This window comes from Dermacentor andersoni, chromosome 1, assembly GCF_023375885.2.
Source record: "Dermacentor andersoni chromosome 1, qqDerAnde1_hic_scaffold, whole genome shotgun sequence".
NCBI classification, from domain to species: Eukaryota; Metazoa; Arthropoda; class Arachnida; order Ixodida; family Ixodidae; genus Dermacentor; species Dermacentor andersoni.
In genome coordinates, this window is record NC_092814.1 from 361,860,396 (window position 1) to 361,879,047 (window position 18,652).

General features: G+C 47.2%; 1 pseudogene; it reads left to right on the forward strand.

The window, feature by feature from the left end:
- The first annotated feature begins 2,447 nt into the window (after positions 1-2,447).
- LOC126516632 (uncharacterized) lies at positions 2,448-18,318 on the forward strand (annotated as a pseudogene).
- The last annotated feature ends 334 nt before the right edge of the window (positions 18,319-18,652 follow it).

The following is an 18,652-nucleotide window of genomic DNA, read 5'->3' on the forward strand; positions in this document are numbered from 1 at the left end:
GACGACATCCAAGTAAACAAGACAGGTCTGCCACATCAGTCCTGCTAACACCGTGTACGTGACGCGCTGGAACGTTACAGGCGCCGAGCACAGTTCGAATGACATGACCTTGAAATCGTAGAGGCCGTCTGGCATGATGAAGGCGGTCTTTTCGCGATCTCTCTCTCGTCGACTTCTATTTGCCATTAGCCAAACATAAGATCCATCGACGAGAAGTATTTAGCGTTGTAGATGTGATCTTGTACCGTAGAAACGTTCCTCGGACGTCTCTGATTCGCTCGTTTTTATTCACAAGCACCCAATGCAAATTGTCATCGCCGTAACTACATGATGTCCTGGTGTCAGAGAACCATAGCGTGTCGCGCAAGTACGACCACGCTGATTCATTTGGGCCAGCACATACTACTTAGCTTCAGAACGCCGTCCATATAACCAAATTATCTTCTTTGGTCTCTTCATACACCACACGAGTTCTCTCATTAATTTTCAACTCACTCGGCCCTTTTCCCCTTTTCGTTTTCGCAAAGTGTGTCTAGCGTTGTGGTTGCCAAATACGCCCAAGGGTATGCTACCACTCAAGCCTTTCTGGCGACCTGAGCAACTGAAATGGCAGACTTTCTTCAACACGGCGGTGACGTTCAATATGGCTATACTCAAGTACTTTTCGCGGACTTCCCTCACCGCTTTCTCTTCAGTGTCATCTCTTACACTACTCGCTCGTGCTACTCACAACATAAACACGCAACGATCATAATGAAGTATCAATTACACGCTAGTTGACATGCTGTAGATGTACATTTCCTCAAATTACAGGGAAAGGAGCGTGCTAGCCTGTCTTTGGTGACATTATCGGTCTACAATCTCGCTCAACAACAGTTCACGTTATTCATCACTTTTTCGTCGATAGGAGCATACTGTATTTCCTCTGACTATACTTTTGTCTTTAGATGCAACTTTGCACGCACGCTTATTCTGTTACGCTGACGGAGGCTGTGGTCGTCAGGCCGCCGCCTCATTCTGAACTTCGTCATCATCACCAGAGAGCACAGAAAGGTGTTTCACAAATGAGCCACGTGATTCATGCCTCTGTGTCTGCAGCGTTCTACATTTAGGAGCTGAGCGCGTTAACCACTACGCTACCGCCTTCCCCCGCCAAGGTCGATTTATCGGCCTTCCCACTCGTTTTCGTCGCAGACGCAGGCAGAAGAGACGTAGAAACAAAAAAAAACAAGTGAAGATAGCTTGAGCCGCTAAGAAACACATGAATAACTTTGGCAGGCTACTCTCATCGGAGCGCATGAGGACTTGCGGCTGCGCGCAGATCACCGCCTTAGCTTTATTGTAAATTTGCTTTCACTGAGTCTTTCCGGGTAAAACTGAACGCTCGACAAAAATAAGACATACCGTTGTGTTTTTGCTTGTTTTCTAGGTTTAAATCAAAAACGCTCATGCCTAACTTCAAAGCAGCGACAGCGTCATCATCAGCGACTTGAACACTCATTTAAACAAATTGTGATTAAAAAAAATTGCATAAGGATACTGTATTTCGAGATCATGTCGCTGCCAATACAGCCCAACACCACGTAACGACGAAAGGGCATCACACTGCAGATGCACGCGGCAGGTTACTGAATGATGAAAACAGAAAATGACTGTTTTTCAGTTCTCGCAACTTATTAAACACAAGGGACTCGCCACTATGGCATTTTTTTTTTCTTTTTTGTACAGCAACGACGCAGAACGGTGGACTGATATTTATTCTATACCTCTCAAATAATTCCTAAATACTTCTTAAATGTGTTTACATTTAGTTTTCATCGCAGAACCGCAGGCGCAGGGGGCGCCGCGCGTACACCAAGCCACGTATATGCTGGAGCCGCGCTCTTTTTCCTTTAGCAATATGGCCGCCGGCGGCTTCACGCGCTCCTGTAGGCGGCGTCTGGGACTGGCACTCCAGAAGTTTAAGTATATAACCTCCTTGCATAGGAATGTAAGCAAGGTCGCTAATAGATTGTTGGCTTGGATATGTTTGGCACGAGGCCCAAGACGGCGCCCTGTCTTCTAAGGCGCTCTTATGTTTGCGTTCGCGTCTTTAGAGAGTTATAACTCAGCGAGCCACCCGCCACAGGGGGCCAGCGCAGACGCCACTGCGCATGTTGTACCGCGCACGCACTGCCGTCTACGCTAGCTTACTGGGCACGCTGGCCTGCTGAGCTATAACTCTCTTTTGTCTTGAAGGGACGCGTACCGTAACGTACTAGAACGGTGCATGCGTTGAGCGTATGTAAGGCGAGAAACGCTGTTCTAAACTGTCTGTTCTCTAACAGACAGTTTAGACAGTAAACCGATGTTTACAGTATTAGCGCAAACGCAAGGGTGACGAGTATGGCAACCGTAACCGCAAGTCACGGTATGATAGAAAGTTGTCGCGATAACGCATGCAGCTGTAGTTCACAGACCCTGTCACTAAGCGATACGCGACGAGATATGGTCGATGATTAAGCAATTGCGAAGATTGGTATTTGGTAAACGTTAATTACCAAGAAAGCGGGTGCTTATACTACCGCAAAGGACGCATGCTGGACGGTGACTCCAATCATTTGGTGGCTAGATCACACATTTACACTGAAATTAAACTCGTTTCAGAGATTCCCGCTTAAATTCTCTTGACACTTAACTGCGACTTCACCTGCCACCTGGAGTTTATTTTTTTTTCTCCTTTTCTACCTCGTTCCTTTCACAATTTGCGGAGACGTGCTTTCACCGACGTTCGGTTCTCCTTTTATGACTTCATTCACCCGTTCATTTAACCCTAAACTGCTGCAGCCGATAGCGTATCTTCATCTCCATAATCCTCTCTCTCACCTGGAATCTGCCATCGCAAAACAATGCTGCTTTATTGCGTATGTCTGGGCGTGGCACATACAGTTTTCTATGAATGCCCAGCAGCGCGCATGCAATTTTCGGTGGGTGACGAGACAGTATGGGCACCCTGCAATGCAGTTTGGCTAGTTTGGCTGTACACGTCGCGCCACCTAGCAGCGGCGGTGAGCACCCGCAGGTAGGCCTTCGCCACCGCGGCACCTTTGTTCGTATTGCGCTCAAGCACGCCGGACAGCCTCGTTTTCCAATGTTGCAATGGATTTACCACTGCCTCACGGCAGCTCCTCCGTGATACGTGTGAAGAACAAGCGCAGATGCTCCTGCGTTAAGGATTGCCACAACTGCGAAGGGGATGACGGCATCACATTTTACCGCCTCCCTTCAAGACCGTGGGAAGGAAACTGGCGGCTGAAGTGGATCGTCGCGGTTCGGCGCGTCAAGTAAGTGTCGCTCTTGCGAATTTCCGTTAAACGAACGAAGGCGTAAACGGCCAAATAAAGTGACCAGTGCATAAAGGGGCGTCAACTGATTCCTGCTGTTGTAAATTTGTTAAATAGTCGTTTAGCTCGTCTCGCTCCAAAACAAAGGTGCAGTGGTTGTTACGTGTCAAATATAGCTTCGTAAGCGCTCCGTGCGGGAACTTTGTACGCAGTGTGCTTTTGTTGTGCATTCATAAGCCAACGTTCAGCTCGTGTCTGCGCCGGGATCAAGACGCGAGTGCTGGAACCGGACTCAATCATGCCGATGCTGTCTCACGCGTAGAACAGAACCAAGGCTGGAGTGCACTGCACCGCACGTCGAGTGTTCGCAAATTAGCATTTCTCTCGCGCACGCTAGCACACATTTGTTCAGTCTTCGCGTTGCTTAGTGTCAGATGATTGCTCTCTGTCATGTTTCAGCGGTGATGACCTCTCACATTGGAGCCCGAATAACAATACGAGAATTTGTTCGAGGCACTTCGTCACCGAAGAAAAGAGCAACATCGAGAATCATCCGGGTTACCTCCCAACAATATTCCCACCCGTCTACAAGAAGCGGTCCACGGCTCCTGCTGCACAGATTTCCAGGTTCAGCAGGTATCTGCTTTACTCGTGCCGCGGTAAATAATTATATATGATACGTATCGGACGGCCCCTTGTACACGCGCTTACTTTTGTCGCTTGAGGAGGGTTTGGAAAGGAAAAAAACAAACAAAAGAAAGCTAAAGAATTAGCATGAGCATGAGTGATCAGTCAACACAACACTGACTTTCAACTGAAGGTTTATATTTGCAGTAATGCAAACTATATTCATGCAACGAATTGCGGTACTGGGCTGCACGGAACAAAAAGCACCCACAACAGAAGGGGGGGGGGGGGGTATTCGCTTGTAGCCGCAACTTCAGCTGCATTTTACTTGCGATGCTGAGGTGCATAAATTTTTTCATGTTGACATGCTGTTGTTCACACATCCTTATTTGTTGTTCTGATATCACTTTTGCTCGAGATATCAAATATACCTCATTTTCCTTTGACAACCGTCAACACATAAGCCTTTCTTTCGATACTGCATCTTGAGTGCCTTCATCATAAATAAAATATGGCCTGTGGTGTGGTATCGCACATTATAGCAGACATGATTTCTGGCCGAATTACATAGAGAGGTTGTCACACTTGAGCTTTCCGTGCCTTTGAAGATGGATGCACAGATATGCGGCTTCGGCTATTGCAGCGCCTTGTGCGGCAGAAGTAGCAGAATTTGATGCTGAAGACGCCAGCAGCAGTGCGATCTCTGTACCAGCCGAGGTGGTTCGTGACTCTGTAGATGCAGCAGCATGGGATGGCCTGAACCTGTTGTGTGCTGCCGCTGAGGTCCACTTAGCAGCGAGATCAGTGGTGAGCTTTATAAGAAACTGTGCACTAGCAGAAACACCCCACTGCATTTCCTCAGCAGAAAATTTGGAACTAAACCTTTCTTTGCCTCTTCCTGCAGTTTGGCATGAGTCTGTTTTCTTGCCTGACATATTCGTAGATGCATATGTGAAGCTTATATGTGCTCTGAATGGTAGTACAAGCTAACAGGATTATATATACTGTATACCCGCAGGGGCGTCTGCGTCAGCAGGCGTTTGGTGTGTTGCGACACCACGGACCCGAGCACACGAGGGTTGGACCCTCCCGCGTGTAGCCGTGCGCGGCTTAGCCGTGTCTGGGGAAAAGGGGATCCTGGGGGTTGAGCCGATGCTGGGTGTTTGGACCTTTAAGGCCCCCCGGCGGAGGCAACACACCTCTTCGGCCTCGGCTTCACATAGACAGCACCTCCAGACTGACCCACCTGGAGGACATCGGCAGTCGACTTTTCCTGTCTCTCTCTCTCTCTCTCCTCAAACATTCGTCTTCATCTCTCTCTTTTTGAACTTTCCTGTCTTCTTCTCTCTTCCAGTTACTTCCTTTCTTCACGGCGGCAAGGGTTAACCTTGTGTGAATAGCCAACCTAGGTTATTTCATATTTGGTTATAGTGGTAATGCACAGCTGGCGTTTGCAGGCCGTGTTTCACAGGCCCTGCAGCGTCCCCTTGTAGGACTCCACGGTGGGTGGCTGGCGTTACTGCCGAAATTACAAACTCTTATGGCTTCTTCTTTCCCCCCACTACCTGATCGCTCCCTGAAGAGGGGGCGCACCGATGATGTCTTAGAATTTTTCGCCCGTCAAAAAGAAATGTTTCCTCGATTCCATGTTGTCCACTCTGAAACACCAAACAAACCCGTTCGAACAATCTCACCATTCCTCGTGTCGAAGTCTCTGACCCAAGTTTTTGGTACCGGTTACAAAGCATCCAGAATGGCAAGCGGTGATCTCCTCTTGGAGCTCCGCAACCTGAAGCAATATGAAAAGCTACCCAATCTAGTATCATTTGGCGACGCCAAAGTAACAGTAACACCGCATCGTACTATGAATACCAGCCGTGGCGTAGTCTCCGATGATGATCTCTTGGAGCTGACTGAGGCTGAGCTCTTGGAGGGCTTCAGCGAGCAGAACGTCATCAACGTTAGGCGAATTAAGATGAGGCGTGATAATAAGGAAATTCCGACCAAACACCTGATACTTACTTTTGGCACAAGTATTCTGCCCGAGTCCATCGAGGCCGGCTATATCAAGCTCCGTGTTCGCCCACATGTTCCAAATCCCCTGCGTTGCTTCAAATGCCAGCGTTTCGGTCACAGTTCACAGAGCTGTCGAGGCCGCCAAACCTGCGCGAAATGCAGCGCTCATGAGCACGCCTCTGAAACTTGTGAAAACTCTCTCCATTGTGTAAACTGTGAAGGGCAGCACGCTGCATACTCGCGGTCATGCCCATCGTGGAAGAAAGAAAAGGAGATAGTTACAATTGAAGTAAAAGAAAACAGAAGTTTCAAAGAGGCACGCAGGCGGGTATCCTTCCTGCCAAAGCACACCTTTGCCGATGTGGCGCGTCAGGGGGCAGCGCCACAACGGTCTCCGGCGGCTGTCCGACCCACACCCAGTGAGGCGGCAGTGACGCCATCCGCCCCCTCGGCGGCTGCAGCTAACGCTGCTACGCCAACACAGCAGACGGGGCCATCGACCCGGAAGGTGGGCGCAGCCGAGGCTGCCCCAACCTCCCCGGCCCCTTCCAGCGCTGGCAACAGCCGGCGCAGCCAGATCCCTCAGGGAGCCCCATGGACCTCCGGGGGGCTGGTGGGCGCAGGGGTCTTGCCCTCCAAGGCGGGACTCTCTCGGGAAACATCTCGCTCGCAAGAGCACGTGTCCGACGCCTCACAAGAGGCAATGGACACTACAGCCATCCTCGAGGCGCACCAAGCGCCTAAGGAGCGGCGAGGCTCCCTCGAACGCTCCAGAAAGAACAAAACCCCGATTACAGGGCCTCGAAAGGGCTCTGTAATCTAAGGCATCCCTTCCGTTTCCGTAAACACAGCACCAATTTATTTTAAATATGGATACACAAATCATTCAATGGAATATCAGAGGTCTCCTTAGAAACCTTGATGATTTGCAAGAACTCATCCACAAACACAATCCAAAAGTGCTGTGTTTACAGGAAACACACTTAAAACCAAAACACACAAACTTTCTTCGACAGCACGTTACTTTTCGCAAAGATCGCGATGATGCTGTCGCATCATCGGGCGGTGTTGCCATTATAATTCAAAAAAGCATAGCGTGTCAACGTTTACAGCTACGAACGGCCTTAGAAGCAGTGGCGGTTCGAGTTGTCCTGCAAAACAAACTCATCACTATTTGTTCGATTTATATAACCCCACATTACAAATTAAACAAACCTGAATTTCAGTCCTTCATAGATGAATTGCCAGAACCTTATGCTGTTCTTGGCGATTTCAATGCACACAGCAGCTTGTGGGGAGACTCTCGCATCGATGCGCGAGGTCGTCTCGTTGAACATTTCCTTTTTTTTCTTCTGGAGCGTGCCTTCTCAATAAGAAGGAACCTACATATTACTCTCTTGCAAACAGAACCTTTTCGTCAATAGATCTTAGTATAGTTTCCGCGTCTATACTGCCCGAACTGAAATGGGAAGTTACGAGCAACCCTTACGGGAGCGATCACTTCCCCGTACTGCTAAGAACATCTAAAGAAAATGAATTTCCCCCACAAGCTCCTAGGTGGAAGATAGATACAGCCGATTGGGAGAAATTTCGAACTCTATCTAGCATCTCATGGGCTGATATGTCTTCTTTGGAAATTGATGCGGCTGTGGAGTATTTTACAGCGTTCATAATAGATGCCGCATCTAAATGCATATCTGAAGGAAGTGGCTTGGCATGCAGACGGCGTGTCCCGTGGTGGAACGACGAATGTAGGATCGCTCGTAAGAAACAGAACAAAGCGTGGGGGCTGCTACGCGCTTCCCCCACTGCAGAGAATCTCATAAACTTTAACAAAGTAAAATCTCAAGGCAGGAGAACTCGGAGGCAGGCCAGAATAGAAAGTTGGCAGAACTTTTTATCGAGGATTAACTCGTTTACAGATGAGGCCAAAGTCTGGAACCGGGTCGACCAACGTACTCACTCCCTCTGGTAAATACACAGGGCGATACACTGCAAGATCAGGCAGACTCACTTGGGGAGCACTTTGAGAGCGTGTCAAGTCCAAGAAATTATTCAGAATCCTTTCTCAAATACAAACAAATAGATGAATGTAAGCCACTCATAAGAAAATGTCGAAAGAATGAACCATACAACTGTCCTTTTAGTATTGCCGAGTTCAGAGCTGCCTTGAGATCATGCAAGAGCTCCGCACCGGGTTCCGACAGAATCATGTATGAAATGATCAAAAACCTACACAATGACACCCAAGTTACACTACTCACAATTTTCAACACTATTTGGGCTGCAGGATACTTTCCAACTGCATGGAAAGAAGCAATTGTGGTCCCTGTTTTGAAGCAGGGGAAAGACCCATCCATGGCGGCAAGCTATCGTCCGATAGCTCTTACAAGCTGCCTGTGTAAGGTTTTTGAAAAAATGATTAATCGCAGACTCATACATTTGCTTGAACTCAACAATATACTTGATCGCTATCAGTGTGGCTTCAGAGAAGGCCGGTCGACAACAGATCACCTTGTACGCATTGAGGGATATATTCGGGACGCATTTGACCATAAGCAGTTTTTCATGTCAATATTCCTTGACATGGAGAGGGCATATGACACAGCATGGCGCTACGGCATCTTGCGAGACTTGTCGGGGATGGGAATCTGTGGCAGTATGCTGAAAATAATTTAAAGCTATTTGCTGAATCGCATTTTCCGAGTGAAAATCGGCAACGTATTGTCGCGACCTTTCACACAAGAAACAGGTGTACCACAGGGAGGCGTGCTTCGCTACCACCTGCCATTCTTTAGTCTGTCTACGTTGGCGACATTCAAATCGGCTTCAAATCCTGTAACCTCTCAGCATGCGAGAGACAGGTGCAGCAGGGCTTGAACAAGATTTCCAAGTGGGCAGACAAAAACGGATTTAAAATCAACCCTCACAAAAGCTCTTGTGTTCTTTTTACAAGAAAGAGAGGCCTGTTTCCGGATCCTTCCTTAGAACTGTCTGGACACCAAATACCTGTCAACAAAGAGCCCAAATTCCTGGGTATTATACTTGACAGCAGACTCACTTTCATTCCACACATTAAATATCTGAAAGAAAAATGTCTAAAAACAATGAGCTTAATGAAACTTCTATCGCAGACTACATGGGCTAGTGACAGGAAGTGTTTAATGAACCTATACAAGAGCCTCATTCGGTCTCGATTGGATTATGGTGCTGTAGTATATACCTCTGCCGCCCCGAGCGCGCTAAAGATGCTAGACCCAGTCCACCATCTAGGAATCTGACTGGCCACTGGCGCTTTCAGAACGAGTCCCATACAAAGTCTATATGTAGAATCAAATGAGTGGTCACTTCATCTGCAGAGAACATACATCAGCCAAACATATTTTCTGAAAGTCCACTTAAATCCTCAACATCTGTGTTTTATTACCGTTAATGATATGACATATGCTACTCTTTCGCAATCGTCCCTCTGTAAGACAGCCTTTGTCGCTGCGTGTGAGGGAGCTTAGTGAAGAAATGCGTGTTCCGCTCCTCGAGCTCCGCCTAATGCATCCAGCCAAGCTGCTACCTCCTTGGGAGTGGCAGCTGATACAATGCGACACATCTTTCACTCAAGTTACAAAGCACGCTTCAGACATTGAAATCCAAATGCATTTCCGGGAACTCCAGCACAAACACTCCTGCACGGAGTTCTACACAGACGCATCGAAGTCACACGACGGGGTGTCCTATGCCACCGTCGGTTCATCCTTCTCGGAATCCGACGTACTGCATCCGGAAACTAGTATCTTTACGGCTGAGGCCTACGCAATATTTTCGACCGTGAAGCATATAAGGAAATCAAAACTCATAAAATCAGTTATTTTTACGGACTCCCTAAGTGTTGTGAAGGCTTTGATATCGTTCTGTAAGCACAAAAATCCTGTTATAATTGAACTCTATTCCGTGTTATGTAAAGCATATGTATCTAACCAGCATGTGATTATATGCTGGGTGCCTGGCCATAGGGGCATCCAGGGTAACGTTCTAGTGGACCAGATGGCCACATCAATTTCATTGCATACAGTTAATCCTACTGCTTCGGTCCCTGTCACAGACCTGAAGCCTTTCTTAAGAAGGAAACTGCGAAACCACAGGCAACGCATATGGGACGCAGAACTAAATAACAAACTGCACTTGATAAAGCCACAGTTAGGTTCTTGGCCCTCCGTCACAAAATCACGGCGAACAGATGTCCTATTCTGTCGCCTCAGAATAGGACACACATTTGGCACGCATAATTTTTTACTCACTGAAAATGATCCTCCAACCTGCGGTAGATGCGGGGAGAGGCTGACCGTCCTCCACGTCCTCCTGGAGTATCGGTCAGCCGAATCTGAGAGAAGGAAACATTTTTCTCTGGCATACCGGCAGCACATCCCCCTACATCCCGTAATGCTACTCGGCCCAGAACCTTTATTTGACACCAACGCAGTCCTAAGTTTTCTGAAAGATGTTGTCTTGCATGTTGTTAGCCCCATATGTTCATAGCGGGTCCTCGCTTCAGAGGATGCCGCTGTGATAGCTCTTTCGTATAGCACGTGCCTCCAGGCCCTTGTTTTTCAAGGGCTCTGGCGAGGCAGCAGTGCTCCAAGTAATTTTACTATCTTATGTATTTTCTATTTTGCATCATTCTCCTACGATGGATTTTAATGTTCATAGTATTCGTCATTAGTCATCGCCATAATTTTATAGCACATAGATTTTACGCATTTACAGCGACTATTTTTAGGCCACTTTACAGCCAAGTCACATCTTCCATAATACATTGTTAACACTACCACCTGTCATGACGCTCTTTGGCCAAACCTGGCCCTTGCGCCACAAAACACCACACATCATCATCATATATACTGTATGTTAACCAACAAGGTGTGCGAGGAAGTGGATGACTGTACTGTGTAATAAAACATTTCATACATAACACATTAGCCCGCAATGTATGCTTGTAGGCATATCTAAAGGACACCAATTCTTTAATGAAAAAGCGCATTGTATTTAATTGCTTCCTTCAGGTACTTTATTTTTTTATGATTTAGCCATTCAGTATGTGCGAATTATTGGCTAATTGTCAAGAATGAGTACGTGCCACTGTTACGCAAGAAATATAAAAGTCTTAAATGTATTTACAATTAAATACCAACATGGCATAAGAGATATAGAAATTGTTACGTTTGTGGCGCATAAAAATAACTGTTCCCCGCAGGGGCGTCTGCGTCAGTAGGCGTTTGGTGTGTTGCGACACCGCGTACCCGAGCACACGGAGGTTGGACCCTCCCACGTGTAGCCGTGCGCGGCTTTGCCGTGTCCGGGGAAAGGGGGATCCTGGGGGTTGAGCCGATGCCGGGTGTTCGGACCTTTTAGGCCCCCCGGCGGAGGCAACACACCTCTTTGGCCTCTGCTTCACGTAGACGGCACCCCCGGACTGACCCACCCGGGGGAAATCGGTAGTTGCCTTTTCCTGTCTCTCTCTCCCTCCAGCCTTCGTCTTTCTCTCACTTTCCACCTTTCCTGTCTTCTCCTGGCTTCTTCTTACTTCCAATTTTCCAGGCAGCAAGGGTTAACCTTGTGTGAATAGCCAACCTAGGTTATTTCATATTTGGTTATAGTGGTAACGTACAGCTGGCGTTTGCAGGCCCTGCTTTTCAGGCCCTGCAGCGTCCCCTTGTAGGACTCCACGGTGGGTGGCTGGCGTTACTGCCGAAATTTCACATATATTTATGGATAGCTCCTTTCCTCCACTCCCTGATCGCCCTCAGAAAAGAGGGCGCACCGATGAAGTTTTTCAGTTTTTCGTACGGCAAGTCCACAACTTTCCACGTTTCCTTGTATCGAAGACTTTGACTGATGTTTTTGGAGCCGGTTATCAGGCGACCAGGATGGCAAGCGGTGATCTTCTTCTGGAGCTCCGCGATAAGAAACAATACGAGAAACTGCCTAAGCTTGTGTCATTTGGGGATAACCAACTAACAGTAACACCGCACCGTACTATGAACACCACCCGCGGCGTTGTCTCGGACGATGATTTGCTGGAGCTCACTGAGGCTGAGCTCTTGGAGGGCTTCAGTGAACAGAATGTTATAAATGCCAAAAGAATTAAGATAAGGCGCGACGGAAAAGAAATCCAAACGTAACACTTGATAATCACCTTCGGTTCGAGTGTCCTGCCCGAGTCAATCGAGGCAGGGTCTATTAAGCTCCGTGTTAGGCCACACGTGCCAAACCCCCTGAGATGTTTCAAATGCCAACGGTTCGGCCACAGCTCGCAGAGCTGCCGAGGCCGCCAAACCTGTGCGAAATGCAGTGCCCACGAACACACCTCTGAAGCTTGTGAAAACTCTCTCCACTGCGTGAACTGTGATGGGGAACACGCCGCGTACTCGCGGTCCTGTCCATCATGGAAAAAAGAAAAAGAAATCGTTCGTTCAAAGTTAAAGAAAACATATCTTTCAAAGAGGTACGCAGCCGGGTAGCTTACCTGCCAAAGAAAAGCTTTGCCGAAGTGGCGCGTCAGGGGGCAGCGTCACAACGACCTCCGGCGGCTGTCCGACCCACAAACAGTGAGTCGGCAGTTACGCCATCTGCCCCCGCGGCGGTTGCAGCTAGCGCTGCTCCGTCAACCGAGAAGGGACCATCGACCCCGAAGGTGGGCGCAGCCGAGGCTGCCTCAACTTCCCAGGTCCCTTCCAGCGCTGGCAACAGCCGGCGCAGCCAAATCCCCCAGGAAGCCCCATCGACCTCCGGGCTGATGGGCGCAGGGGTCTTGCCCTCCAAGGCGGGACCCTCGCTGGTAACTTCCCGCTCGCAAGAGCACGTGTCCGGCGCCTCACAAGAGGCCATGGAAACTACACCCATCCTCAAGGCGCACCAAGCGCCTAAGAAGCGGCGAGGCTCCCTCGAACGCTCCAGAAAGGACAAAACCCTGATTACAGGGCCTCGAAAGGGCTCTGTAGTCTAAAGCATAACTTCCGTTTCTGTACACACAGCACTAATTTACTTTAAATATGGATACACAAATTATTCAATGGAACATCAGAGGTCTCCTTAGAAACCTTGATGATTTGAATTGTGTTTGTGAATGAGTTCTTGCAAAAGTGCTGTGTTTACAGGAAACACACTTAAAACCAAAACACACAAACTTTCTTCGACAGCACGTTACTTTTCGCAAAGATCGCGATGATGCTGTTGCATCATCGGGCGGTGTCGCCATTGTAATTCAAAAAAAGCATAGCGTGTCAACGTTTACAGCTACGAACGGCCCTCGAAGCAGTGGCGGTTCGAATTGCCCTGCAAAACAAACTCATCACTATTTGTTCTCCTTTACATACCCCCACATTTCAAATTAAACAAACCTGAATTTCAGTCCTTCATAGATTAATTGCCAGAACCGTATGTTGTTCTTGGCGATTTCAATGCACACAGCAGCTTGTGGGGAGACTCTCGAATCGATGCCGGAGGTCGTCTCGTTGAACAGTTCCTTTTTTCTTCTGGAGCGTGACTTCTCAATAAGAAAGAACCCACATATTACTCTCTTGCAAACAGATCGTTTTCGTCAATGGATCTTAGTATAGTTTCCGCGTCTATACTGCCCGAACTCAAATGGGTAGTTACGAGCAATCCTTACGGGAGCAATCACTTCCCCGTACTGCTAAGAACATCTAAAGAAAATGAATTTCCCCCACAAGCTCCTAGGTGGAAGATAGATACAGCCGAGTGGGAGAAGTTTCGAACTCTATCTAGCATCTCATGGGCTGATATGTCTTCTTTAGAAATTGATGCGGCTGTGGAGTATTTTACAGCGTTCATAATAGATGCCGCATCAAAATGCATATCTGAAGGAAGTGGCTTGGCATGCAGACGGCGTGTCCCGTGGTGGAACGATGAATGCAGAATCGCACGTAGGAATCAGAACAAAGCGTGGGGGTTGCTACGCGCTTCGTCCACTGCAAAAAATCTTGTCAACTTCAAAAAGGTGAAGTCCCAAGGTAGAAGAACCCGCCGACAGGCCAGAAGAGAAAGCTGGCAGAAGTATTTATCGAGTATTAACTCGTTTACAGATGAGGCCAAAGCCTGGAACAGGGTAAATAGAATTAGAGGGCGCCAAACATATTCACTCCCTCTGGTAAAGACACAAGGCGATACCCTGCAAGATCAGGCAGACTCACTTGGGGAGCACTTTGAGAGCGTCTCGAGCTCAACCCATTATTCTCAGTCCATTCTTAAACATAAGGAAATAGTAGAGCGTAAGCCAATCATACGAAAATCCAGACAGAATGAACCGTATAACCGGCCTTTCGGTATTGCCGAGTTGAGAGCTGCCTTGAACACATGCAAAAGCACTGCACCGGGACCTGACAGTCATGTATGACATGATCAGAAACCTACATACGTACGCACAAGTTACACTTCTTACACTATTCAACGCTATTTGGGCTTCGGGATACCCCCCATCCACATGGAAAGAAGCGATGGTGGTTCTTGTTCTAAAGCAGGGAAAAGACCCTTCCTTGGCAACAAGTTATCGTCCGATAGCTCTAACAAATTGTATGTGTAAGATTTTTGAAACAATGATAAATCGCAGACTTATACATTTCCTTGAGCTCAACAATATGCTCGATCCTTATCAGTGTGGCTTCAGACAAGTGCGGTCGACAACAGATCACCTTGTACGCATTGAAGGATATATTCGGGACGCATTTGTACATAAGCAGTTTTTCATGTCAATATTCCTTGACATGGAGAAAGCATATGACACAACATGGCGCTACGGCATCTTGCGAGAGTTGTAGGAAATGGGCATCTGTGGCAATATGCTGAAAATAATTGAAAGCTATTTGTTGAATCGCATCTTCCGAGTGAAATCGGCAACGTATTGTCGCGACCTTTCACACAAGAAACAGGTGTACCACAGGGAGGCGTGCTGAGCTGTACGCTCTTCATCGTGAAGATGAACACGCTTCGTGCTTCGCTACCACCTGCCATTCTTTATTCTGTCTACGCTGACGACATTCAAATCGGCTTCAAATCCTGTAACCTCTCAGTATGCGAGAGACAGGTGCAACAGGGCTTGAACAAGATTTCCAAGTGGGAAGAGAAAAACGGATTTAAAATCAACCCTCACAAAAGCTCTTGCGTTCTTTTTACAAGAAAGAGAGGCCTGTTTCCGGATCCTTTCTTAGAACTGTGTGGACACCAAATACCTGTCAACAAAGAGCACAAATTCCTGGGTATTATACTTGATTACAGACTCACTTTCATTCCACACATTAAATATCTGAAAGAAAAATGTCTAAAAGCAATGAACTTAATGAAACTTCTATCCCAGACTACATGGGGTAGTGACAGGAAGTGTTTAATGAACCTATACAAGAGCCTAATTCGGTCTCGAATGGATTATGGTGCTGTAGTATATACCTCTGCCGGCCCGAGCGCGCTAAAGATGCTAGATCCTGTTCACCATCTAGGTATCCGATTAGCCACTGGCGCTTTCAGAACAAGCCCGATTGAAAGCTTATACGCGGAATCAAATGAATGCTCCCTCCATCTACAGAGAACTTACATCAGCCTTACATATTTCCTAAAAATATATTGCAATCATCAACATCCATGTTTTAAAACACTGTTAACGATATGACATGTACTACACTTTTCCATAACCGTCCCTCTGTAAGACAGCCTTTCTCGCTTCGTGTGAGGGAGCGTAGTGATGAAATGCGTGTCCCAATCCTCGAGCTTCGCCTAATGCATCCAACCAAGGTGTTACCGCCTTGGGAGTGGCAGGTCATAGAATGTGACATATCCTTTTTAGAAGTAACAAAACACGCACCAGAGATCGAAATACGAACTCATTTCCTAGAACTCCAGCACAAGCACTCCTGCGCAGAGTTCTACACAGACGCTTCGAAGTCTAATGCCGGGGTGTCGTATGCTGCAGTCAGTCCATCCTTCTCAGAATCCGATGTACTACATCCGGAAACAAGTATATTTACGGCCGAGGCCTACGCATTACTGTCTGCTGTGAAGGATATAAGAAAATCAAAACTTCAAAAGTCAGCGATATATAGACTCCCTAAGTGTCGTGAAGGCCCTGATGTCACTCTATACACACAAAAATCCAGTACTTGATGAACTATATTCCGTCTTGTGTAAAGCGTACAGATCTAACCAGCATATCATTATATGCTGGGTGCCTGGCCATAGGAGCATCGAGGGTAATGTTCTGGCGGACGAGATGGCCACGTCAATCGCATCGCAAGCTGTTAACCCTACCGCTGCGGTGCCTGTCACAGATCTGAGGCCTTTCTTGCGAAGGAGATTGCGAGACCACTGGCAACGCATGTGGGACGCGGAAACGGATAATAAGCTCCACCTGATAAAACCACAGTTAGGATTCTGGCCCCCTACTACAAAATTGCGCCGAACAGATTTCCTATTCTGTCGTCTCAGAATAGAACACACGTTTGGCACCCATAATTTTCTACTCACTGGAAGTGAGCCTCCAACCTGCGGTAGATGCGGGGAGAGGCTGACCGTGCTCCACGTCCTCCTGGAGTATCGGGAAGCCGAATCTGAGAGAAAGAGACACTTTTCATTAGCATACCGACAGCACATTCCTCTTCATCCTGCAATGCTTCTTGGTCCAGAACCGCTTTTTAATACTGACACAGTCCTAGGTTTCCTCAGAGATGTGGTGTTACATGTTATTAGTCCCATGTATTCGTAGCGCCTCCTCTCTCCAGAGGATGCCACTGCGATAATTGTTTTGCATAGCACATGCCTCCAGGGCCTTGTGTTTCAAGGGCTCTAAGGAGGCAGTAGTGCTCTGGCGTTTCTTATAATCTGATATATTTTACCTATCGTATCATTCTTTTAAATGCCTCTAAATGTTCATAGTACAAGTCATACGTCATCGCCAAAATTTTATTATACAGATATTACGCACTTCAGAGCGTATATTTTAAGGCCTTTTTACAGCGACGTCACACCAACTCATAGTAATCATAATTACACTGCAAACCCATTCGCACAGACATGGCGCTCTTTGGCTATACCTGGCCCTTGCGCCATAAAACCCCATACATCATCAGAAATAACTGTTGCACGAGATTACACGTTGCATATGGATGAAAGTAAACAGTTATCCTTACAAGCTTTGACACATAACAAACCTTTTGAGAACATGTCAGTCTATACTTTTTAATTGCTATCAAGTGTTAGAATTGTGAGAGGAGCACTTCCCTATAATACAACATGCAATTTCTCTTAGGAAACTCAAACATCGGAAACGAGCAGCGCGACCAGAAGCTTTTCAGTGTTTATTTGCTACACTGAAGGCAACAACGCAGATAACTCACCACGAGACACGCGACTGTGAAGTCGAACGTTGCCAGCAAGCACTCCGAACGTTGCTAGCAAGCACAGTGGTCCAGACCATCGGAGAAGCTATTTTGCTGGCCACGAAAGTGTTTCAAGGAGTACAAGGGCTCTTGAGGACTTATGTAATGTAAGTAAGGTGGCGTTCGCCGTGCTCGTGTGTTTCCGGTCTCGACTGAGCGCAGATGTGACGTATCTAAAGAAGACCGACTGCTGCTCTTCCTGATGAAATCGAAACTTGGCATCAGCTATTCATCCCTGGCTACCCTGTTCAGCATTAGTGAAACATCAGCCTTACGGCATTTCAAAAGTGTCCTCAAAACCTTGGCATTTGCTACAAAGCAATGGATTTTTCGTCCCCCACTAAGAGATATTCAGGCTACCATGCCAGACTGTTTTAGGACACATTATCCGGACTGCACAATGATAATTGACGGCACAGAAATCCGCACTGAGCAGCCACCTATTCTACAGCAGCAGAGGACTCTGTACTCGTAGTACAAAGGCGGGTATACTTTGAATTTTCTTGCTGGGGTTACACCTGGCGGGATGATATGTTTCCACTCATATGCCTATGGGGGAAGGGTGTACCGATACATACATTACTGTCGATTCTGGTTTCCTTGATGTCATTGAGTCTGGTGATAAAATACTTGCAGACAAGGGATTTCCTGGGATGCGTACAATTATTAGTGAACGAAATGCTGTACTTGTCATGCCCCCATTTTTACAAGGCCCTCAGTTCAGTGCTCAAGAAGTCAGGGACACATACAATACTGCGCAAGTGGGAGTTCATGTGGAGAGGATGATCCAGAGAATTAAAGTTCATAACATCTTAAACAAGTGGTTGCCAATTCAAATGATAGCACTCATGACAGACGTGTTTCACGCGTACTGTGTGCTGGCGAACCTTCAGCCTCCAATAATTAAATTCAGTTAAATCACTGAGAATCGAGTCCTCTAGCGTAGCAACTACCTCATTTAAGAGATCATTTTTGTCAATATCCACAAGGTGGAGGAAGGTTCAGAAAACAAAAATTTGTAAATGGCAGCCGCACCTTTGGCCTATTAGCAGACTGTTGCTGCGTCTGTGCATGCTCCGACGATATGCAGTTATTTTCAAGTACAAATGGAGAAAAATAGCCTTGTGTGCTGCACAAGAAATGGCCTATATATTTGTGTTAGAATAGTAAGCTGTTGGGTCAGTTGGTTTGACATGCTTTTTGCAAAGGGGAGTGCAGAAGCGTTGCGAAAAAAGGAGACGTGGACAGGAA